Genomic DNA, 26,923 nt, shown 5'->3' on the forward strand with positions numbered 1-26,923 from the left:
GATATTCTTCTCTTGGTCAGAGAAAACAAACAGCTTGTAAACATAAATCTCAAAAACAGTACATGAGGTTGACTCTCTGAGCCGTAGGCGCTGAGTCTCCAGGTATGACTGCTCATAGTCACACCCTGCTCAAAGTGGAAGAGGTGTTTCCAGTGTTTATTCTGAGTGCCTTCAGCTTTCCCAATCCAGTCTCCAAACTTGGGGCCACTTGTTCTCCTGGACTGCAACTTGCTTTGGTTCTTTTCATAGATTTGAGACAGAAACTACAGAATACTGTACCCAGAATTACAGACCAGTCCGTGTTTCCTCACCTTTAATCTCCCGGCCATAACACCAAGGTCTTTCCCAGTATTGTCTATCATATGCTTTCAACCCTCTGTCAGCGGTGGGATACTCTGATGATCTGAACATTCTGGACTCAGAAGCCATTCAGACTGATTTGACTGTGGGCACCAATACAGAGAGGTTTTTGCCTGTAGCTTCAGCTAAGGCTCAGAGGGACATGCTGCTGCTGCTAAGTCGCTTCAGTTGTGTCCAACTCTGTGCGACCCCATAGATGGCAGCCCACCAGGCTCCCCCGTTCATGGGCTTCTCCAGGCAAGCACACTGAGGGGACATGATCTGGAGGCAATTCCAGTGAGGAGTAGAGTAAGACAGGTGTGTTCTGACTCCTCTGAGGAGAGAAAACTTTTTCCCTCAGTCCTCTGACTGTATCTACAAGCTAACAGATATTGTAGTCTATAGTGACATGGAGTTATAACATTTTTAAAAATCTTAAATTGAATACAGAGGGAGACGTTTTTCTCTAACTTACTTACAGAGGTATTTGTATGGCAGGAACAAGCGGGCAGAACTTCAAGAGAAGAATACTTTAACCTAGCGGTTCAGACTACAGCCTCTGGAGCCAGACCTACTGGGGTCAAGTCCTGGCTCTCACTAGCCTCCCTGTGCCTTAGTTTCCCCATCTGTGAAGGGGATGATTAATACCTATTGCACAAGGTTCATTTGAGATTAATTGGACTAATATTCACAAAATGCTTAAAATGATGCTTGTCATGCAGGTGCTGAGGCGTATCAGTCATGTCCGACTCTTTACAACCCCATGGACTATAGACTGCCAGGATTCTTTGTCCATGGGATTCTCCAGGCAAGAATACTGGAATGGGTTGCCATTCCCTCCTCCAGAGGATCATCCCTACCCAGGGATCAAACTAGTGTCTCTTGGGTATACTGCCTTGGCAGGCAGGTTCTTTACACTACCGCCAACTGGGAAGCCCAAAATGATCCTTGTGTGCTGTGCTTAGTCATTTAGTTTTGTTCGACTCTTTTCAACCCATGGACTGTAACCTGCCAGGCTCCTCTATCCATGGAATTCCCCAGGCAAGAATACTGGAATGGGTTGTCATTCCCTTCTCCAAGGGATCTTCCCAACTCAGGAATCGAACCCAGGTCTTCTGCATTGCAGGCAGATTCTTTACTATCTGAGCCACCAGGGAAGCCCCCCAAAAGATGCTTGGTTTAGTCACTAAGTCATGTCCTACTCTTGTGACCCCATGGATAGTAGCCTGCCAGGTTCCTCTGTCCTTAGGATTTTCCAAGCAGGAATACTGGAGTGGGAAATGATGTTGGTATATAGTAATTTGGGCTTCCCAGGTGGCATTAGTGGTAAAGAACCTAACTGCCAGTGCAGGAGACTTAAGAGACTTAGATTCGCTCCCTGGGTCAGGAAGATCCCCTTACAGGAGCACGTGGCAACCCACTCCAGTATTCTTGCCTGGAGAATCCCATGGACAGAGGAGCCTGGTGGGTTACAAAGAGTTAGACATAACTGAAATGACTTAGCACACACATAATAATTTACTTATTAATGGCTATTAAATAAATTTAAGGTGGTTTCAAGCAGACACTCTGAAGGCAGGAGCATGTCTCCTCTCACTGAGCAGATAAGAGATCAAACTTGTGGATGAGGCACAGTGACTTTAGTAGACCTTGCTTCTGAGCAGTTGTCTTAGCCTATGAGACCTGGCAATTGAAATGAAAAAGAATGCACGACAGAGCCACAAATCTCAGGCCCATTTAGAGCATTTTTCCTGAGATCTTCAATAGGCCAGCTAGTAGTACAATTAAAGCTTATTTAGCTATAACAAAACGGTAATAAAACATATTAAGCTTTATGGATCTACTCATAGGCAAATTTATAGTCAAGGGTTCTTATTATTTACAAAGTTAAAGATAAAGGGAAAATATAATCAAGCTATCAATTTAGGAAAAAAAAACACAAGGAGCTTCAGAAAACAGAAAGACATAATCCTTTTTTTCTTTCAAATAGATAAAAATGCCTTTATTTCTAAAATGTGGCTTAACTACACCCATGGTGTGCTAAGCTTGTTTTGGAATCATCTTGCAGCTCCAAGTAAAACCAGGCCAGCGGAGGAACAGTCGGGGCTATTGGTTCCCGGCACCAAAGTGTCACTACTTCAGCAATTCAATCCACACAGTTATTCTCCAGATGTTTTTTGTGACGTATAGAGAGTTGTTTTGGATTCCTCTGTACGACAGAGGTCCGACCCTGAGGAAGACCAGCAGCCCACATCCTCTGCATTGATAGGCTTAATGATATGGCCTGGATTGGTGACAACCTTGGGCATGGTCAGCTTTTGGAAGGCCCTCTGGGTGTTCCATGTAGATCCTATGGGGGTCTGGATGGTCCTTTCAACTTGTTGATGGTGTGTGAATGGATGCGGAAACACCTGCCCCTGATGAGCTGCTGCATGGCTGTTCCGCTTCTCATTGATAATCACGTTTGGCAGATTCTTGTCTTTCCTCAGAGGACCCTCAGGGGCTTTAATGAGAAACGGGCGTCTCTTCTTGGCGCTGGGCTTCAGGCCCATACCACCCTACTCGCTCCAGCCAGGCAGAGTCAGGTCCAGGTCCTTTGGCTTACTCGCCTCCACGGCTTCCCTCTTCTCTTTCAAGAAGTCTCTGATGACATCATCCCCAGCAAAAGCTTCCTTTATTTTCTGCCTTTGATCTCTCTCTTCTTCATCTTCCAATTCCTGTACAGTCATGGGAACTACCAAGGACTTCACAGAAGGCGATTTTGTGGTTAGGAGGTTCTGGAGATCAGTCATTTGCTCCTTCCTTTTCTTCTCCTTGGGGGCGCCAATATGATTACTTAGATTCTTCTCCAACTGCAGCCCTTCCACTGCAGTTCTGGGAAGCTCCTTGTTTTCAACACACCCTTCTCTGCCCAGCTCCTCCAGCTCGTCCAGAGTCCGAGCTCTCTTTGGCCTCTGCAGCAACATGGGCTCCTCTTCCTCCCTGGCAGGTTCCTCTCTCTGAGCTGTCCTCGCTGAACTCAGTTCTTGCTTCCCTGACTGATGGTTCTCCGTGATGAGTTGCTGAGACAGTGCCCTCAATTCGGACAGTAACTCCTGGCTGCTAGGATCCTTTGTTACACGTCTGTGCACTGACTCTGCCATGTGGTTGAGCTCAGACTTCTGTCTAAGTGATCGCCTTTCCTCAAATTCTTTCAAGAGAGTTTCTTCCTCCACCACTGCTCTTTCTTCCTCACTTTCAGAAGTCTCCTGGGCTTCAGGCTCCTCAACAGACTCCAGGTCTTTCTGGACCTCAGCCTCTTCGGCATCAATGAAGTGATTCCGGAACATCCAGGGATTCAGTCCATTTGCCTTTATCTGCACCCCATTCACCATGTCAGGGACAAGAGGTTCTTACTCTTCCTCCTGGCCTTCCTCCTCTTCCTCACTCTCAGAGGCCGCCTGGACCTTATGCGTCAGCTCTTTGTTCCTGGCCAGCTGTTCCTGTATAGCCTGGTGAGCCTCCAGGTCATATTTGGCCATAATTGCCTTTGATTTTGCCCATTTCCCACTGTTTTGGTGCTTAAGGCTCATTCGCTCCATCATTCTGGCCTTGTCAAGTTTTTCTAGTTCTTCTAGTGCTGCACCAGGATTGACCTTCTGCAGCTTCTCAAAATCTTTTAAGGCTTGCTTGGCCTTTCCTTTCTTCAGAATTCTGTGATACTTTTTGCTTTTGATTCTCTTCTTTCTTTGAGCCCTGGCCTCGTAGTAGGATTGCAGGGCCCAGGCCCTTTGAAGCTCTGCTCGGCGCATCTTTACCTCTTCCAGGCTCATAGCTTTGAGAGAGGCCTTTTCCATGGGAGTCAGTAAAGGGTCTGTCACGGGCTGCTTGTTCTTATGGAGAAGATTTAAAATCTCCTACTCCAGGGTAGTTCCTGCCTTCCAGCCACTGACCACGTGTTCGATGGAAGCAAAGGCTGATTGGGGCTTGCTCAGGGGAAAAACCAGCCGCTCTGCTTGCCAGTTCTTCAGAACGACAGGATCCCATTTGGAGAGGATTTGGGAGCTTTTATTGAATGCCACTTCTCTGTGGATCCGCTCAATCTCTTCTCTGTGAAGTGGTAACTCCACAGTCTTCTTCAATTTCACTTAATTTAGCTGCTTTTTCACAGCAGCCAATGAGGATGAAGTTTTAACAGGCTCAAGCAGATCTGAAAGGACCAGCTTTTCTCCTGATTCTTCAGAACTTACACTGAACTCTGACACCTTCAGACTAGCCTCTGACCTCTCAGCCAATTTCTGCCTATCCTTTCCATTAAGTGAATTGATTGATTCCAGAAGCTTCTGATGCTTTCTTTCTCCATCTTTGTCCCCTTCATCTTCACTGGTGCTCAAGGGGTAGTCTTTTGGCAAATCCTCTAGTTCTTTCTGTTGGTTCGAAGCCAGAAGGTTGTTCTCCGCAACCTGGTTCACGCTCATCTCAGCAGCCTGTCTCTCACATGGACCAGGAGCAGAAGTTGAAAGGCAAGACATAATCCAAATCAAATCAGAAGTTAAAAAAAGAAACATAGTAGAGTTAATAAATTCAAGCTTAGTTCTAAAAAAATGAAAGGCAAAAATGGCACAATTAGAGAAAATAAATATTAAAAAGTGACAGAAAATATTTGAAAATTATAAAGTACACCATGGATAATTATAAGCAAGTAAATTAAGCAATCTCAGCAAAACAGACAATTTTCTGGAAGAAAAACATAAATTACCAAAACTGACTTAACAATAGAAAGAGAACCTGACAAGAGCAATGCTGGTGAAATTATTGATAGAGTTATTAAAGAACATCCCCTATAAAAGGCTTCAGCCCATTAACCAGGGAATTATTTCAAACGTTCAGGGAGCAAAGAATTCCCATGCTGAATATAAACAGTTACTGTATTGAGGAAAAGAAAAACACTCACATTATTCAATGGAGTGAATATATATCCCTGATACCAAAGTCTAATAAAGTTAATATGAAAATTAAAATCATAGACCAATTTACCCATGAATATAGAAATAAAAATACTAAGTATTGTAAAATATTAGCAAAGGCAATCCAGGGGGTATTAAAAAAAATACCAATTCCAAGTAGTTATTATCCTAGGATTTTAGAGGGTTCAGTATCAAGGAACTTTTTATTTTATCGCAGTAGTAAGCTAAATAACAAAAACTAATTTGTTCAACAGGTATTTAAAAGACACGTGATATTCATTCCTATTAATGATACTTTTAAAAAGGGATAAATGGCTACTTCATTGACATTATTAACAAAATCTTTTCCAAATTAATCCCAACATTATATTTCATATATATATTTTATATTATAGTATCTTTTCCCAAATGGAAATCCCTCAGAAATATTGTTATCTAAAATGAAAACACATGCAGTTCTAAAAGAAAGAGGGGGAAAAGTCAGAGTAAGTATGAGGATTCTTTGTCCAAATAAGTTGAACAATAGTTAAACATATTTCTAACTATAGGATGTCTTGGAAACATTTGTGTGGTAATGTGAATTGTAAATCTCAGTGAACTGCAAACATTTTTTGTACAAAGCACTAGTCCCCTCAGAATACAGTTTGACAGTTTGGGAAATGTTGTCCTTTTATATCCAAACCAAATCAGTAGGGTTATCTCTCTCACTGCTTATATTGATTTAGAAATTCTGACCAGAGTTTAAATTCTGATTTAAATTTCTGACCAGAAAAAGGATGATGAAGAGTTAGAAAGACACAAATACATGATATCACATATGTGGAATCTGAAAAATAAGGCAAATGAATATATATACAAAACAAACAGACTCATGGGCATAAAAAACAAGTTTATGATTACCACAAGGAGTGGGGAGGGACAAATTAGGGGTATGGGATTAATAGATACAAACTACTATGCATAAAAAGAAAAACAACAAGGATATATTGTATACACAGGGAATTATAGCCATTATCTTGAAATGACCTATAATGAAGTATAATCGTGAAGAAATGGAATCACTATACTATATACCTGAAATTAACACAGTACTGTAAATCAACTATAATTCAGTGTTAAAAAAAAAAAGAATGACATACAAACTGAACAAAATAGAGTTATGACTATTAAAGGAACATAAAAAATAGATCATATGATATAATCATATCACAATATATGATAATTATAATTATTACAATACATGTACACTCTCAATGGCAATAAAACATATGAACCTTTATGCATGTTCTGGATGAGAAAAGTGGGCTATATGAAAAAATACAAAGGTATATGAAAATATAAGATGTTTTAGTAAATGAGCAGGCATATGATATTCCCAAATGAAAATTTGAATATTTCATTCAAACTCCCACTTGGATTTGCAGGGACTTAAAAAGATGATTTTATTGTTCATCTGAAAAATAGAAAGTAAAACCAGGTTTTGTTATACCTTGACAGTGTGATTTCAATTAGTAAACTGGAAAACAATATGATAAAACAAGTCAAGAATCTTTAAATGGATCAACCCAGAAATTCTGTTTTGAAGTTACAGCCAAAGAAAATAATACAAAATCTAGAAGTGTTATATTATGTATGTAAATATGCTCCATATTTTATTATTTATAATGACAAAAATTGAGGCAAGCCTAAGTGATAATAGCTACCATTTCCAGATCACGTACTCACTGAATACATGGCGGAGTTTATAGATATGAAAACTGAGGTTCAGAGAGGAGAAATTACTTCTCTCTAATCACAGAGAAAAAAGTAATTGAGCACGCATTCAAGCACAGTTTCTAGGGAAGCACATGTTCTTTACACATCTCGTGCTGCCACTAAATCAGTAAAAACAAGGACTATTTAAATAAATATCTCTCATCTGTTTTTCTGGAGAAGGCAATGGCACCCCACGCCAGTACTCTTGCCTGGAAAATCCCATGGACGGAGGAGCCTGGTGGGCTGCAGTCCATGGGGTCGCTAAAGACACGACTGAGCGACTTTACTTTCACTTTTCACTTTCATGCATTGGAGAAGGAAATGGCAACCCACTCCAGTGAACTTGCTTGGAGAATCCCAGGGACGGGGAGCCTGGTGGGCTGCCATCTCTGGGATCGCACAGAGATGGACACGACTGAAGCAACTTAGCAGCAGCAACAGCATCTGTTTTTCAGTGTTAAGACCCTTCACAAATAAGATGTAAAGACTTTGTAGTAAAATGGTCAATGTTCATAATATTGTGAACTGAAAGGAGATAAAAATCATATATGTACACTGTAGCAACTGAAAGGAAAACCCAGATGCCCAGAAAAAAACACTGGAAGAAAACACCAAAATGCTAGTAGTTTTTCATTAGGGGGATGACTTTGTAGACATTTTTTCCTCTTGTTTCCAATTTGTTGATAAGGTATTATAGCTATATTAATTTTATCATTAAAAAAGATAAGCTTATAAAACAAAAAAGAAGTAAAAATAATATACAGGAGCAAACTCCAAAAGGGCGTCCCTGATAGCTCAGTTGGTAAAGAATGCGCTTGTGATACAGGAGACGCTAGTTTGATTCCTGGGTCGGGAAGATCCCCCAGAGAAGGGATAGGCTACCCACTCCAGTATTCTTGGGCTTCCCTTGTGGCTCAACAGGTAAAGAATCTGCTAACAATCCGGAAGACCTGGGTTCGATCCCTGGGTTGGGAAGAGCCCCTGGAGAAGGAAAAGGCTACCCATTCCAGTATTCTGGTCTGGAGAATTCCAGGGTCCCAAAGGCTTGGACACGACTGAGTGACTTTCACTTAAACTCCAAAAGAGAAGGAAAGTCCTCTGTCTAAAACAAAATTTGTTTCTTTCATAGCACTTTGTAGGTACTTTGCATATATTATGAACTAAACAAATGTGCTGTGATTAGACTGAAGCATATTCATGTACAACATTTAGCTTTTTGCAAGAAACTGAATGTTCACCAGTGTTGGACAGGGAACAAAAAAAAAAAAAAAAAACACCTTATCTGATTGAAATTACAAGGGAGATAGGATAAATACAGTATCTATTTGAAATTTGGCTTCAGCATCATAGTATATTGATTTTATAATGTCCAGAGCAACTAAACAGCAAAAACACATAATATGCCACACAGTACACTGTCTGAAGTTACTTTGGTCATCACCTAAATTTCAGAGAAGAGGTAAGGGGCATAGAGACACTATCAAAGAAAATTGATTTTTTACAGCTAATAACCTGTGCTTGGTGGCAGAACACAGCATCAGAATCACCATTCTGTGTTCAGATAATTTCACCGGCCTTCCCTGCTGTTCGTCCAACACCCCCACAGTTCTCCATCTGCCGCCAGCCACCTCCTGTCCCAGACTTTCTGATGACCACACAAGTAGGTTTCAAAACATGACCCAGTAATTTGTATGGCATCTTTGATCCTCAGCACTTTTTCTACTGCAATACAGAGATTAAAGCCTCAGGAAGGGAAAAATGGTGACATATCTTTCAGGGAAATTGAATTTTTCCTACCAGAGGTGAGAACACTTAAGGGGGCACTTTATCCCCAGTACAACATTTCCCCTACTTTAGGAAAGCAGTTTGGCCTGGAATGGAAGCAACGTCCTCTGGACTCAACTTTCAGCCCTCCTCTCTAGCAAGGTTATTTATTACGACGTTAGCACTCTTCCCAGGTTTAGAGGCAGTTAAGATGAGCACCTTTAGAGACAGGCTTAACATCTGGATTAAACCTACACAAAGTCCCCAGGCAGAGCCACAGGCAGCTGAGCCTCAGGCAGCTGCTAGCAGTACCCTTGAGTAAAAGGATCCCCAGGTACCCATCTCCTGGTATTCATCTCCTGGTACCCATCCCCTGGGACTCATCCCCTGGTACCCATCCCCTGGGACTCATCCCCTGGTACCCATCCCCTGGGACTCATCCCCAGGTACTCATGGGCTTCACAGGTGGTGCTGGTGGTAAAGAATCCCCCTGCCAATGCAGGAGATGTAAGTGATGCAGGTTTGATCTCTGGGTTGGGAAGATCTTCTGGAGAAGGAAATGGCAACCCACTCCAGTATCCTTGCCTGGGAGATTCCAAGGACAGAGGAGCCTGGCGGGGTACAGTCCATGAGGTCACAAAGAGTCAAACACGACTGAACATGTTGCATCCTCCTTCTTCCTCTGCTTCCTTCCTCTTCTGGTTCACACGTCTTTCTCTCAACCCACTCCCTATGTCCCTAGACCAAGACTCCCACTCCCTGAAGCTGACATCACTCAAGTATTGATCTGATTTAAGCAGCGCACCAAGCGTGAGTTTGTGACAGACAGACTTAGTCCTCCCAGTGGTGCTGACATCCCAAATTTCCACCAACTCACTGTTGACCCCCGGGGAAGTAGTCTTTAGAAGTCACCATCCTAAAGCACAGGAAATTCAGGAATAACTGCCATTTAACCATATTCTCTGAGCATCAACTTCCATGAGGCCCACACCCAACTCCTGAGTTTTGTGAATGATTTTGCACCCTGGTTGACTTCTGGTAAAAATCTACAACACCAGGATTAGCTCAGTGCAAAATTGACACCAAAATCAGAATTCCTCTACTGTTCTGGGTCTCTTCCACTGTTTTAATTTCATTTTTTCATTGATGTTACCTTTGTTTCTAAATTAATTTTAAAAGTCATACTAGCCACAAATCATAACCTCAAAGTCAGATAGAATGGAAAGACCCCAATATCTCCAGCTTCCCTGGGTTGTTTTTTCTTTCTTTTCAAAATAAATGACTCTGGAAATTAAATTGACTTTTTTTTTTTTTTAACTTAAAATCCCAGTGCACCTCAAACTGAAGAAAAGAAACTATTAGTACTCAGGTAACCTAGAAGCCACTTTTGCAATCAACAGAAAACAACAACAACAACAACAAATAGCTATTGTTTGCCCTGTCAAGGCTGGTTTAATAGGATTTTCCAATACATAAATTAGAGATCTTGAAGAGTGAAGGCTGCATGTGAAAGAGATAAATGTGCTTCAGGATCTGTGGTTTGGGCAACTTTTCTCTAGAAATTAAGAGATTTTGAAGGAGCACCAGAAATGGGGTTAAGACTATATATAATATAGATATAAATATAGATACAAATATATATATAACATTCTGTCAATGACTTATGTTCTGGAATTTATAATTCAGGAACACTTCAAAATGATCCCTAAAATGAATTATAACTTTCAAAAATATTTGTATGACAGTAAAGAGAGTGAAATCTTTGCTAAACCAAGCAAGGATTGTCCCAGCAAAGAAGAAGGACCTCTCCTTGCCTCTTAGGGGTCTTTTGTGATTACATATGATTATATACATGAAGGTAAAGAGTAATATATAATGCTCTCCCTCAAAAACCTTGTAATCAGAGCTGCTCAATTAGAAGATTCTGGATAATTAATGCAAGGGCAGAGATATTTAATCTGGGGAAGAAATAATGTCAGCACAAGAGATAAATAAAGGTGTCCTTAAGTCTAGTTAAAATCTTTGTTCAAAACTCTGCAATTACGCTGATGAAAGGGTGTAGCTTCATTCATTTTCTCAAAAGGGAAACATAGATATTAGCTTTTCCCTATTTGGGACAAAAAGGAAATGGAGTCCACACACTTTCTGAATAGAGATTTTCACATTTGTCTTCTCTCTTTTCCCAGCTGGCAGTGTTGAGAGTCGGGACACAGAAGGAAGTACATGTCCTCAAGTCTACATACATGAAGGGCTAGGTCAGGCAAAGAAGGTGCTTTTAATTAAGAACCAAAGGGTACCTTTAATTATCTCCAGTGTTTCAAATAGGATGAGCATACTGCCTGTGATTTAAATCAGAAATCATGGATCAGAAAGTTGGTTATCACAAAGTTCATATGAATTCCCAGAGCCATCTAGAGGAGAAAGAAGGAGAAGAGGAGGAACAAAAAGCAGGACTCATTTTCTGAGCATCATTGTATGACAAGCACTCTGTTTGGTGTGTACGCCTTACACTTATTATGTTATGATGGTGCCTCTACAATGAGTTCCAAGAAAGACAAAAAGACCATTCAAATTAAAAAAAAAGAAATCAATATAAATGGAAGACTGTGGTTACATTAAACTATTAATAACTATAAAGTATAAATAAAATGTTATCATAAACTACAATTAAAGCATTAGTTGCTCAGTCATTTCTGACTCTTTGCAACCCCATGGACTATAGCCCTCGAGGCTACTTTGTCCATGGAATTCTCCAGACAAGAATACTGGAGTGGGTAGACATTTCCTTCTCCAGGGAACCTTCCCGAGTTAGGGATCGAACCCAGGTCTCCTGCACTGCAGGCAGATTCTTTACAGTCTGAGCCACCAGCAAAGCCAAAACTATAAACAGCAATAGCTAAGAACAGAATAGTTAAGCAATAGCTAAGAGAAGACATTTCTTCTTTTATGAATTGTTCAAGGTGTTTGTTTAACCTACTGATATATATCTGAGAGGCCTAGTATTTGGAAGGACATAGGGTTATTATTTTTAAATATGACATTTATGACTCCAGTCTGAATTCCTGGGAAAACACAAGCTCTCTAGTTTGAGCCTCCCCAGAAGCCATGTGAATTAAGAATCATTTCTACTATGTGTTCTCACTTCAGTTTAATTGGCTTGAAGGAATGTAGGGGGAAAAAAAAAAAAACTGCCTCTACAAATATTGCCCACCTACATTTTACAACTGATAAATATCAACAAAAACAATGATTCTCGGATGTTAGTATTTATAAGAGTTGCCCAAATGGTGCGTACATGTGTGCACCACATTTTAATATGGCAGATCTGGAGAAAGGCCAAGGAATGTGCATTCTTGAAAACACCCCTGATGATTCTGATGTAGACAGCTGAGATCACACCATAAAAATGCCCACCTATGTTTGGAGGTTAACATGACACTGCCATAGTTACTCTTACATAGACTTGGTTCCAGCTACAGAAAAGTCAGCTAGCTCAGTCAACATTGGTTGAATTCATTAATTAATTGACCCAATGAAATCAAGACTGAAGCAAAAGTTGAGTCTGGGACACAGACTTAGGGCTGCCAACTAAGCTAGAATGCAGCCCAAGTCACAGCAACCTAAAACTTAGCTACAGAGCGCACCTACTCATCCCCACTTCAACCTTTCTAACTTTTTCAAAAGAACAGCATCTATAGCAACAGCTTTTATTATAGCATCCAACTGTGACAAATTATTACTTAGCAACAAATCTGGAATTCCCCAGCTTGGCAAGGCTGGGGGGAGTTGGTGCTACCTGAAGAAGGTCAGAAGCTGTCTGCTGCAGCAAGCCACACCTGTGCTCACAGCACATCTTATCTTTCTCTCTCCTTTGCTTGGCTGAAACTAGATATTCAAAAATATCTTCCCTAATCTGGTTCTTTGCATTATGCTTTGCTGGCAGTTTGAAAATCTCTTTAACAAGTTGATACCTATGGGCCAGGTAAAAACTTTCTTGCTAAACTTTTGGCTTCCTAGAGTCCTAAAAGTCTTGCAGGGACTTCCCTGGCAGTGCAATGGCTAAGGCTTCACCCTCCAATGCAGAGGGTGGGGGTTCGATCCCTGGTCAGGGAACTAAGACCCCACTTGCCTCATGTCCAAAAAAAAAAAAAAAAAAAAAAACCAGAACATAAAACAACAGAAGCAATATTGTAACAAGTACAATAAAGACTTTAAAAATGGGTTTCCCTGGTGGCTCAGATGGTAAAGAATCTGCCCACAATTCAGAAGACCAGGTTCAATCCTTGGGTTGGGAAGATCCCCTGGAGAAGGGAATGGCACCCCACTGTAGTATTCTTGCCTGGAGAATTCCATGGACAGAGGAGCTTGGTGGGCTACAGTTCACAGGGTCGCAAAGAGTCAGACATGACTGAACGACTAAACACACACACACACAGTCACTATAGTTATTAATACTGACTTGTATGACTCATTGGAAAAGACCCTAATGCCGGGAGGGATTGGGGGCAGGAGGAGAAGGGGACAACAGAGGATGAGATGGCTGGATGGCATCACCGACTCAATGGACATGAGTTTGAGTGAACTCTGGGAGTTGGTGATGGACAGGGAGGCCTGGCATGCTGCGATTCATGGGGTCGCAAAGAGTCGGACACTACTGAGCAACTGAACTGAACTGAACTGTATATTAGAAATGTGCTGGGAACAACAATATTAGTTGTTCCCTTATGTCCCTGCACCCCAAAAGCAACTCTGTAAAGTGATGGATACATTTAGTTTGACTGTGAAGCTCACATCAAAAAAAAAAAAAATCTTTAAAAAAATAAAAATAAAGTCTCCCTCCCAATTCCACTTCCAAAGACAGAAATAAAAATGTCAAGAAATGCATACTTCCTGGCAAGAATATGCCTGCCACTGTTCCAAAAGAACCTCCCCCTGCCCTGCTGACTCCTCTGGACAGCCCTGGTCCTGCCTTTCACCCACAGTGTCTTGCTCACGATTCAGTGAGCACGCCCTTCACATTAGCACTAATGGAAAGTAGGCTTGTGCCCTGAGGAGATAATGGGCCAGCCCACCTAAAGAAATAAGCCCTCTAAATGCCTGAGGCAAATTGGTACCTGCCCAAGAAACATCTCAGCAGGTAACACTGGGGCAGGCCCACCCAGTTAAGTCAGACAGGGTACTTACCTTCCTACCCATTTTCCTTCTCCATCCTTTAACCTCAGAGAAGTGGGATGCACTCCAGCTAAGCTTATCTGGAAACTTTTAACTTTCATCCTCATGGAAGGAAAAGGATTTTGAAAGGAAAATTTAATGAAACTTCAAACCTCATTAACCGTCCCCACAGGGGCAGGCTACTGGCAATGAATCACAGGCTACCCTGCCTAATGGGAAAGGTAAGCTGACACCAGACTTGAAATCTTAGAGCCAACCTGGGTCAACAGCTCCTGCCTGGGAGCCGGTAAGTAGGTTCCTCTGTTATACCCAAAATGCAGCTTTAACAGGCATGAGAACTTGTTCTGTCACTCTGCCAACTCTCCCTCCAAGATTTATTTGTATTTATCAAGCATTTGCATCAAGCATTTCCATTTCATGTAAGCAAATGCATTAACGAGGAAATAAAGTATTTTTTCATTTTACTTTCTGCATCAGATGAACTTCTCTGACCTCTGAACTTCCAGTAAATCTTCATAATATTCAGGAAAGCCAAAAAGTCAGGAAAACTAAGTCTTGATTGGAACGTAATGTGTGTGTATATATATATGCATTTCTTGACATTTTTATCCCTGTCTTTGGAATATATATATTCAGAATCAATGTATATACACAATAATATATATACAATGTATTTTGTGTATATGTACTATATATACATACTATAAATACATAAAAACAACATATATGTGTACACAGATATATATACACACTGAGGTGATAGAAAGGACAGTAATCATATTCTTGCACAGTATTTCTTAATTTTTCCAGTGAAACTTCACATCTCCTATCCTTCTCAGTGCAAGCATCACCATTTCTGACCTGAAATATTTTCCAGATATTAAAATGTAATTGCAATTATTTCTATAGGAAAATGTCAGGCTGAAACGAGCAAACTTCAATGGGCTTTCTGACAATGTTATTCTTTTAAACTAGATTTAACAAGCAGTCTTCATGAGTTCAGTGGAGAAAACCACAGTGATAAGCCTCCCTTTCTTCCCACAATAACCAACATGGAATTTCTATGACCAGTTTTCTAACTCCTGTTTTCACCAACCAGTCCTACAGCCAGCCAGTCTTTCGCCAGTCTAATTTCCCAGCTTCACCCTAAGTCCACTTTGTTATCAAAGTTCACATCAATTTTTCCAACATGTGTTTCCTAACAGTAAATGGCATTGCTAGATTTTGACAGTCATGGTAGATGCATAAATTTGTGACTAATAAAATAACTAGACTAATAATTACTATTTACTGAACATTTTGAGTACACAAACTATGTGCCAGGTATTGATAACTACATGCTAAAGTAACCACAATGCAAAGTAGGTATTAGACCCATTTCATAAAGGACCAAACTGCAGAGATGTTCAATTATATGCATAGTTTTATATTGCCAGTAGCCAAAAAAATTAGAGATTCAAAATAAGGTCTGTTTCGTAAAAAATACCCACACTCTATCTAATGAATAGACAGGAGTCTACCTCTTTGTAGTATCAACAAATTCTTTCTTAGACTTGACATTACTAGCCAGGAAGAAAGCCTACCCAGGCTGATATTTAACAGCTTTTTGTTTTAACCATGGCCATGATTAGCACTGCTGCTGTTGCTGCTACTAACACATCTCTTAATTACTCAAATGCTGTTAATGTTTTTATTAATTTCATGTTTGGTAAACAATAATATTCAACGAGAAACTCTTAGCACACAATCAAGTGTGCCTACACAAACACTCTGAAGATCAGTTTCAGAAATTCTCAGAAGAATGGTCTTGGCATCATTTTGGCCTACCTTCGTGGAAAGCATCATGATAGATGCTCACCGTGTTATTTATGACACTTTCGTTGCGTGCATTTTGTTGCTGTTGTTGTTGTATGGTTTTAAACTTGCTTCCCACCTCCTCCCTATCCCACTGACTAGGTGCTAGGCAGTGTTTTGCCCTAGCGGAAGTTCAGCAAATGTTTGTTTGATTTGACTCGAACCATTAGATATACAGTCATTCTCTGAAATGCATAGATGGGTGAAATAATCCATCCAGTGAGCTGTTAATCTGCTAAACTATCAATTAAGGGCACAACCATCCATAACAGCAATCATTAAAGACTACTAAATCATTTATCTTGAAGTCTGTAAAACAGATTTCTGCTGGCAGACTCGAACAGCTCAAAGCATCTGTGATATGAATGAACAGGTCAATAATCCATACATTAAATGGTCACTGAGTACTAAAACTCTTTGAAATGAGGGCTAAGTCAGTTTCTTTTATAGATTTAAAACTCACTTTCCAAATAGTCTCTAGATATGAATTTCTATGGATGAATTAAGAAAGTATATGTTCATTCTTTTATTCTGAATGTATTGAATACCTGCCATATCAATGCAAAACAATTTATGAAGTGTATAAGAAAAAGAATGTTGTCCTTAAAGAGCTTACAATCTAGTTGAAGTATCATCTAAGTAGATATTATAGCAATTTTTTTATTATTTGTGAAATTTTCAAAATATTTTTATAATCTTTTGACCCCTTTAACTCATTTCTCCACCAATACCTCCCACCTCTGGTAAATACCAATTTGTTTTCTGCATATATGTACTTGGTTTCTTGTCTGTTTGTTTTAGATTCCACATGTAAGAAAGATCATACGGCATTTGTCTTTGATTTATTTCATTTAGCATAACCATATTGTTGCAAGTGGCACAATTTCATTCTTTACATTGTTAGAAGACTATTGCTTCTTCGCAGGAAAGTTATGACAAACCCAGACAGCATGTTAAAAAGCAAAGATGTCACTCTGCCAACAAAGGTCTGTATAGTCAAAGATATGGTTTTCCAGTAGTCATGTACAGATGTGAGTGTAGGGCCATAAAGAAAGTCTGAGTGCCTAAGAATTTATACTTTCAAACTGCGGTACTGGAGAGGATTCTTGAGAGTCCCTTGGACAGCAAGGAGATCAAAAAGTCAATCTTAAAGGAAAACATCCTTGAATACTCATTGGAAGGACTGATGCTGAAGCTGAAGCTCCAATACTTTGGCCATTGGATATGAGCAGCCAACTTATTGGAAAAGACCCTGATGCTGGGAAGGACTGAAGGCAGAAGGAGAAGAGGGTGACAGAGGATGAGACGTTTGGATGGCATCACTGATTCAGTGGACATGAACTTGGGCAAACTTAAGGAGATGGTGAGGGACGGGGAAGCCTGTCATGCTACAGTCCATGTGATCGCCAAGAGTTGGACATGACTTGGTAACTGAACAACAACAATGGCTGAATAATATTCATTTATATATACATAGGCTTCCCAGGTGGTGCTAATGGTAAAGAACCTCCCTGCCAATGCAGGAGATGAAAGAGACACAGGTTTCATCCCGGGTCAGGAAGATCCAATGGAGGAGGGCATGGCAATCCACTCCAGGATTCTTGCCTGGAGAATCCCACGGACAGAGGAGCCTGGTGGGCTATCGTCCATAGGGCTGCAAAGAGTCGGACACAACTGAAGCAACTTAGTGCACGCACACACACACACACAATTATGCCACAATTTGTTCTCCATTCATCTGTTAATGGACACTTAGGTTGTTTGCATATCTTCAGTTCAGTTCAGTCACTCAGTCGTGTCCGACTCTTTGCAACCCCGTGAATCGCAGCATGCCAGGCCTCCCTGTCCATCACCAACTCCTGGAGTTCACCCAAACTCATGTCCATCTAGTCGGTGATGCCATCCAGCCATCTCATCCTCTGTCGTCCCCTTCTCCTCCTGCCCCTAATCTCTCCCAGCATCAGGGTCTTTTCCAATGAGTCAACTCTTTGCATGAGGTGGCCAAAGTACTGGAGTTTCAGCTTTAGCATCATTCCTTCCAAAGAAATCCCAGGGCTTATCTCCTTCCCAATGGACTGGTTGGATCTCCTTGCAGTCCAAGGGACTCTCAAGAGTCTTCTCCAACACCACAGTTCAAAAGCATCAATACTTCAGCGCTCAGCTTTCTTCACAGTCCAACTCTCACATCCACACATGACCACAGGAAAGACCATAGCCTTGACTAGGCAGACCTTTGTTGGCAAAGTAATGTCTCTGCTTTTCAATATGTTATCTAGGTTGGTCACAACGTTCCTTCCAAGGAGTAAGCGTCTTTTAATTTCATGGCTGCAATCACCATCTGCAGTGATTTTGGAGCCCCCAAAAATAAAGTCTGACACTGTTTCCACATCTATTTCCCATGAAGTGATGGGACCGGATGCCATGATCTTCGTTTTCTGAATGTTGAGCTTTAAGCCAACTTTTTCACTCTCCACTTACATTTTCATCAAGAGGCTTTTTAGTTCCTCTTCACTTCTGCCATAAGGGTGGTGTCATCTGCATATCTGAGGTTATTGATATTTCTCCCAGCAATCTTGATTCCAACTTGTGCTTCTTCCAGCCCAGCATTTCTCATGATGTACACTGCATATAAGTTAAATAAGCAGGGTGACAATATACAGCCTTGACGTACTCCTTTTTCTATTTGGAACCAGTCTATTGTTCCATGTTCAGTTCTAACTGTTGCTTCCTGACCTGCATATAGGTTTCTCAAGAGGCAGGTCAGGTGCTCTGGTATTCCCATCTCTTTCAGAGGAAGGGCATAGTCATGTTTAAAAAAATCTGAAGTTATTTCATTGTTCATGAAGAAAGTAGGGATATTAAATTTAAATGTTAGTAAACTTTAATAGGCATATTAAAATTTTTCAGGGTTCTCTCAAAGAGCAAGAGTGTACATAACTTCAAAAATAATGGGAGTAAGGAAAACAAACCAAAAACTCAAAGGATTTAACAATGGCAGAAAAGAAAAAATACAATATGAAGCAAAAAAGTAAAATGAGACAAACTAAAAGTATAACTAATAATAAATGTAAATGGTCTAAACTATTCAGTTAATAAGCAGAAATTATTAAATTAGGTTAAAAATAAATACAGCTTTAAATTATACAAAATATATATACAAAAGTTATACAAATATATACAAAAATTATATAAAACATGAGGACTCAGAAATGTTTAAAATAAAAGGTTAGAAAAAGGATCACTCAAGTATTAACCAGAAGAAAACTAGACTAACATGAGAAAAAAATAAATTAAGAAAAAAGTATTTTAGGAATAAAGAAAATTATTACTATATAATAATGAAAGTTTTGATTCATGAGGAAGGTTTGTCAATTTTAAACGTGTAGGCACCTAATCTCAACATGTATGAGGCAAAAAGTTGACAAAACTGAAAGGGGAAATTGACAAATCCACCACAGTAGTGAGAAATTTTAATATACCTCTCTCAGAAATTGATAGATAAACCAGACAGAAAATGAGTAAGACAGTGGAAGGTTGGAAAAAACTATAAACAACTTTGATTTGACTGATATAAATAGAACTCTGCATATAGCAACTCAAGACCTAGAGATACTTTATGATAATTAGCCACATAATGGGCCAAAAGCAAATCTCATTAAATAGCAAAGAGTCATTATAATAAAGTCTGTGTTCCCTGGCCACAGAGCAACTAAATTAAAATCAATAACAAGGCAAAACTATAGAGACAGAAATCATATCAGTTGTTGCTGGAGGCTGGGATATAGAACAGGAGATTGATTACAAAGGCACATGAGGGAATTTTGTGGGGTGATGGAAATAATCCATATTTGATTTTAGTAATGGATTCATGACTATATATATCTGTCAAAACTCATCAAACTAAGCCTAAAATGGATAAATGCTGTTGGAGGAGGATGATAGAAAACTCCTATTCTGCTTTCTTGCTGACATCATTCTTCTCAAAATATTTTTTCTAATACAAAATAATAGTCTATAATTTTCTCATCTCAGTTACAATCCTAGAGGTAGAATTTGAGTCAGTTCTAGTGAGGTGGATGAACCTAGAGCCTGTTATTCAGAGTGAAGTCAGAAAGAGAAAAGCAAACATTGTTTACTAACACATATAAATGGAATCTAGAAAATGGTACTGAGGAACCTATCTGCAGGGCAGCAGCAGAGACAATAGGGCTTCCCTGGTGGCTCGGTCGGTAGAGTCTGCCTGCACTGCGGGAGACCAGGGCTCAATCCCTGGGTGGGGAAGATCCCCTAGAGAAGGAAATGGAAACCCACTCCAGTATTCTTGCCTGGGAAATCCCATGGACAGAGGAGCCTGATGGGCTACAGTCCATGGGGTCACATGAATGAGTGACCATCACAATAGAGACACAGACATAGAGAACAAACTTGTGGACACTGTGAGAGAAAGAGAGGGTGGGACAAATTGAGAGAGTAGCATTGGAACAGATACATAAACTAGATAGCTAATGGACAATTGCTGTATAACCCAGGGAGTTCAACCCAGTGCTCACTGATGACCTAGAGTGGGGGGATGGGATGGATGGTGGGAGAGAGGTTCAAGAGGGAGGGGACGTGTGTATACTTACAGCTAATTCACATTGTATGGCAAAAACCAACACAACACTGTAAAACAATTATCCTCCAAATAAAACAATTTTAAAACTCAAAAGTGAATTACTAGCAAGAAAATCTAAGTACATTAGGAGTTTTTTGTTGTTTAATCATTGACAAGTTTATTCTGGAAATACCAAGATGGTGATTCAACACACACACTTCTGCTATGAACATACATCTTCTAAAGGCTTTCCTTATATAGAGGAAGCTCTTTCAGAGCTTTTTTTCTAAGATAGTAATTATTATAATTTATTTTTCTTGTTTTAAAATCAATACGTTATTTTAGAGCTATTATAAAGTATAGATAAGCAAAAAGAAAATATTAAGTACACAAAAATCAAACTCAAAGGAAACCACTTAAAACTGCTGTATTTTCCCTGCTTATTTACACACATATTTCTTGCTTAATGTCCTTAATTGTTTTTTTTTAATGACTCTCTGAAATGACCCAAATGATCCATTGACTTAGCATCATATATATTTGTCCTATATCTACATTTTACCCCTAGAACAGAAGAAAATAATCCCATATCCAAAGTGCATGCGAGGTTGCTTCAGTCATGTCTCTTTGTGACTCTTCTGACAGTTCCCCACCAGGCTCCTCTATCCATGGGATTCTCCAGGCAAGAATACTGAAATGGGTTGCCATGCCCTCCTCCAGGGAATCTTCCTGACCCAGGGATCGAATCTGCACAGTTGTTGCACAAAACCCCACACTCAGAATGTCACCATCTTGAAATTCTTGATAATTTTATCTTTGAATTTAACAAATGAAGGCTGTTAAAACAATGGAGCACATTCTGGGGCCTTAGATATTTATCCACCAGCTCACACTGCCTCCTTGCCTTCCCAGAACCAATTATCAAGTGCAGCCTCCTTACCCCAGACCTAGGAACTGTTGCTGCCCTTTGGCATCAACTGGGCCTAAGCACTGATTCAGGGAAGGCTGAAGTTGGGCACACAAGCACCAAATTGCAGGATGGAGTGCAAAATGACTGGGAGGGTCTGCACTCACCCTGTAAGTATTCTTGTGCTCAAAGGAGCACATTAAATAGCAAATTTTTAAAATCAACCAAGACAAAGAATGCGAAAGAAAGGGGTAATCTATTTTCCTGCTGTTTGAAAAGGTGCCCACATTTTTATATTGTACCAGACCCCACAAATGATGTAGCCAGCTCTGTATACTACACATACTCATCCTCCTACCACTCCCATGCCCACGCTCAAAGTACCAGCTGGCCTAACTTTATTTAGGTGTTCAGTCAAGCCAAGCACCTAATCTCATGCTTATGCCTTTCCTGCTTCTACACACACTACTCCATCTGTTCAAGTGTCCCTTTGGGTGAAGCCTTCCCTGACCATTGTCACACCAAGGCTATATGAACTGTCCCTGCCAAATACCCAAACAGGGCTCCCTTTCTCCCTGTCCAACTGCTAATGCAATATACATAATTGCTTATTCAATTGTCTCTATTGCTAGCCCTATTTGACTGTGGGCTTCGGAAGGACAGAACTGGGATTGTTTTTCCCCAGCCAACTAGCATGGGCTAATGCTGCTGCTGCTAAGTCGCTTCAGTCATGTCTGACTCTGTGTGACTCCATAGACGGCAGCCCACCAGGCTAGCCTGTCCCTGGGATTCTCAAGGCAAGAACACTGGAGTGGGTTGCCATTTTCTTCTCCAATACATGAAAGTGAAAAGTGAAAGTGAAGTTGCTCAGTTGTGTCCGACCCTCAGCGACCCCATGGACTGCAGCCTTCCAGGCTTCTCCGTCCATGGGATTTTCCAGGCAAGAGTACTGGATGATGAGTGGGTTTTAAATTTCTGTAGTATGCCCCAATTTTCCAAATACTTGAATCTTTTATCTCATTTCTTCAAACAGATACATACACACACCTTCAACAGACTTATGTGATTATATTTATTTGATATTATTTATTCTATTTATTTTTGATGAAGCAAAGAAGCTACATTGAAGTTAAATGATTTACCTTGGGCTACACAAGTTATGGCATTATAGAAATTAAAATGAAAACTAGCATTCATTGAGCTCTCAGTATATACTGACTTTGTTTCAAGAATTTTACTCATGTGAAAGCACTTCAAGCTCACCACTACCCTGTGTTGGTAGGTACTATTATTACACTACTTTGTAAACAGGAGATTGTGAGAGATTAAGTGACTCACCCAAATCTCCAGAAACGGTGAGGGTCAAAACCAAGCCGATCACTAGCTATCCAGCTGCAGGGCTGTACTATTTCCCAGCATGCCACAAGTCTCTTACATGGAACTGAACATGTGACATAGCTTCTGTTCTCAAAGGGATCAACCAAGTTTGGAAATGCAATATAAATATATATTTCATTATATAAGTACATTGTATCCAAATTCATCCGTAGATAGTCAATGCTCTAGAAATGGGGGGAAAAATGGTTTACTCTTTATTCTACCTGTTTTCCTTTAGATGGAAACCTCTATAAGCACAGGGATCACATCCAGCTTGCTCATTATACATCCCTCCAGCTTTACAAAAGGACTACATATAGAAGGATCTTATCAGTCATGATGGCATGTGTCTAAAAGAACAACAACCTGTTGTCCCACGTAGTTAGAAAGAGATCCACAGAGCATAGAGAACTATCCATAGAGAACTTAGGCTGACTCTGAAGACTGACCATAACTTTAGTAAGCGGCGGGATCGTGGGCATTTTAGGTGATAAAAACACAGTGAGCAAAACCACACCTGAGGACAGAAGCATACTTGACTAGGCAGCCACCCACCTACTTAAAATGAAAAGACAGATTCCTTGGGAGGACCCATGAGAGAATAGATTGAAGCAGTGTTTGGAATCCAGCTCTGCCGGGACTAAATGCCAGAATAAGAAAGCTAGTCTTTATTCCCTAGGCTCTGGGACATCTTTACTATCTTTGAGTATAAGTGTGCTCCAGTATTCTTTTCAGAAGATTAACATAGCACCTATGTATGAGACAAATTAGATAAGGCTAAGAATAAAGACTGGAAGACAAATGAAGAGGCTTTTAACTGTGGAGGATTGAAACAACAGGACCTAAAAGTGGGGAGAAGTAAAGAAAGGCTCAGATTTAAGAAGCATTACAAAGGTATCACAGGACTAGGTTATGAAATGGAAATGTGCTGCTTTTCCACAAGCAGGTAGACCAAACAGGGGCATAGGAAGGGTGACTCAAGAGAAAATCTGGAAATTGCCAATCATATTTCAGATTGTAACAATACTGATGATGAGCAGTTATTTAAAATCTACCAACCCAACCTCTGGCAGTAATTTCTTTCAACTACACCTCAGCACATCTTTTCAAACCCATCTGTTCAAAAGAACATTTTTCCCCAGAAATACCACAATCAGCTGTCTCTGCATGGAATATGTGAGTTTAAATTAGAGAATTAAAAAGCTGCCGTTATCTGATGACAATTCAAACAGGGTAGATAGCCACCTTATTTCACCTCTTTATAATTGCAGCTACTACGGCTGCTATGGTGCTCCACAGCCTTTTTTCCCCTTTCTCTCTGTTCCAGGTAAATAGCAAACTGCAAAATAAAGATGCTTTCTTAATTTAACACAGACCCACTGTCCCTTAGTAACGAGACCTCAACCTGACTTTCAGACACTGGATAAGATACTATTAGCATAAGATACAATTTGTGACTGATTAGTCCTGTGAATTTGTTTAAAAAGTGTCAGCCAGTGTTATGCTAAACTGTCACCTAATTTTCAAACAAAATACTTGAACTCTTATTTCAACTCCTTAGGTATGTGTCTACACAGTATAGGATACACTAGAATTAAAATGTAACCTCATTTTCATTTCTAATCTCATTTGATTATGTTCTAAGGGTTTTAAAGCATAAATAGATTTCCTTTTTTAGAAATGCAAGATGGGGTCCACCCATTAGCATTCACCTGGATTCTGAATCATTAATGAATTATCTTGAATGCACTAGCCCTCATACAAATAAAATATTACTTCTGCCCCAGGGAAATACTTTCCACTCTACACAGAAGACATAGTACTACAACAAAGTAAATATTAAAGCTTAATGTTTCAAATTGCTATTGTAAGTTGAGAGCATGAGGGGGTAGCTGCAGAAGAGATTTTGACTGTGTCAATATTAAAGTCATATGTATATTTATAAATCTATATCTAGATATGTAGATATCTCTCTATAGTAAATAGATACACATATATACATACATGACAGGACACTCAAAAAAGGATAATTCATGTCCAATTGGAATGCAAAAAGACAAAACCCTTTCCCGTAAAGGCTTTAAAAACCTTTTGTTACCACAGCATGGAAAAAGCAGCCATCTCAATAAGAGAATGCTAACCTCTGCAAAATGAGAAAGCAAATTATAGGGATATTGGTTGAGAGACGTTGAGATGCAGCAACCATTAACAAGTTAAACAAGTAAGAATTCAGCAACAAAGCATGTGTCAAAGACAAGACATGAATATGCATTCTTGCTTTTACCCTCCCCATTAAAAAAATAAATAAATCTGTCTTCTCCCATTCAGCTTTTCTTCCTCTCTGATCTCCTAAGGACTTAACAGGGTCTGTTTGCCAGACGAGTTACTCTGGAGAATAGGTATAATAAAGAATTTTAAAAGAACTGTGTGCTCTGAAGGGCCCCATCCTTGGTTTCATGCTGTTATAGGCTCCTAGAAATGTTCCACAGATTGAACAAGGGACCCCCACACTTTTATTTTGCAAGGGAATTCACAGTTATGTGGGCTTCCCTGGTAGCTCAGATGGTAAAGAATCTGCCTGCAATGCGAGAGACCTGGGTTCGATCCATGGGTTGGGAAGATCCCCTGGAGAAGGGAAAGACCATCCAGTCCAGTATTCTGGCCTGGAGAAAGCTGGTTCTGATCGCACAGAGTGGAAAAATCCAGAAGCAGCAACAATAGTTAGCACACAACACACAAACAGGACAGGACAAGCCATGCCCAACAGATAGCAGTGGCTCGCCAGTCAGGTCAGTGGCAATTTCCAAGAAAGCCCCAGAAGACACACAGCCTCTGTCCTGTGGCCCTGAGGCCACCCATGCCTTCCCCTACACCCGCATCTTCCCCACTTTGAAAGGAGAATGGACCTCTGAGAGAGAATAACAGCAATAAAGAGCCTGAACTTTTAACTGAATATTTATTCAAAATAAAAAACCAAGATAGTCTTACTTTACAAGTTTAAGTTTTGCCCATCATTTTCAGGTTTAAATCTCAAAAGCAAAGGAATATCACTTATAGAAACTAAAATTTTTCTCGTATTTTCCCATCTAAATCATCACTATGTAAATTTTGACCCCTCTACAGAAGCAAAACAGTACACACTCAAAATGAACTATTTCAGATTCAAGGGCTTGCCTTCTCACCCATGCGTTACCCATGAATATTTTAGGTGTATATGCCCTAGTTTGAGACTCTCTTTGGTTAAGCATTCTGGAAAAAAGTGTGGTCAGAATACCAGTTTGGGGAGTAGGGGCTATTTTGTCCTCTTTCAGCAATCATCTGGACATGTGGACATGGAGCTCTGAAATAGGGATCTCTACAGGGATGCTTGGCAATAAACTAAGACGATCCAGAAAATATGTAAAATATACATTTCAGAGCAGATTTTTTCAAATATACCAGATGGTTAGTCATTGTTTTTTTTTTTCCAAAGTTCCTCATAAAAACATATGAAATACTTTCCTTCTCTTTAGATTAAGCCTACTCGAGCATAACAGATGACATGATTTCTATTTAGGAAAACGTTTCATTACTTCAACATAATATATACGGCTATAAAATGCCCCTTTCTTATGAAATGTAGAGGTGAACTCACTGGTGTTACTCTTCTTCTTCTGTTTCTCCCTCCTACACTCCCCTTCTTCACCAAGAAGTTCCCTCACCTGTTACGCCTTCTGTCTTATGTAGGCCGTTTGGTGGCCTTGTGTGCTGTATTTTACTAAATGAGAAGAGAAGGTAGTGGGAAAGATGACAGAAAGCTTTGATGGAAAGGTATTTACAGTTTACTTGGGAATTCAAAGCCAAGAAAAATTGAGATTGATTTTGATCATATGGGATAACAAGTGTTAAGCCCAAAGTGCTACACTTAACATACAATAGGTAGTGTAAGTGTCAGTCGCTTCCATTATTTTTCCCCAATCATAACAGTCATTTTGCCAGCAATATCTGTACTGGGGCCTCAGCACTCTCTCCTCAGCCATTTTCATGTGCCCACTGAATGAATATTTTTTAAGAGTGCCAAAGATGCCCAGGAAGATCCAGAACAAACGTAAGGCTATGAAAGTAAGGTTACAGAGGGTTTATATTCTGGTCTTATGGTATGTGTCTCCTTATAACTTATTACAGAGTTTCTCAATTTTTTTATCCTTATAAAAGCACCATGAAGACATAGACTAT

General features: G+C 40.0%; 1 pseudogene; it reads right to left on the minus strand.

Moving 5' to 3' along the window:
- Positions 1 to 2,311: 2,311 nt before the first annotated feature.
- LOC133253945 (U3 small nucleolar RNA-associated protein 14 homolog A-like) lies at positions 2,312 to 4,853 on the minus strand (annotated as a pseudogene).
- Between the last annotated feature and the right edge of the window lie 22,070 nt (positions 4,854 to 26,923).

Source organism: Bos javanicus, chromosome 9, assembly GCF_032452875.1.
Source record: "Bos javanicus breed banteng chromosome 9, ARS-OSU_banteng_1.0, whole genome shotgun sequence".
Taxonomy (NCBI): domain Eukaryota; kingdom Metazoa; phylum Chordata; class Mammalia; order Artiodactyla; family Bovidae; genus Bos; species Bos javanicus.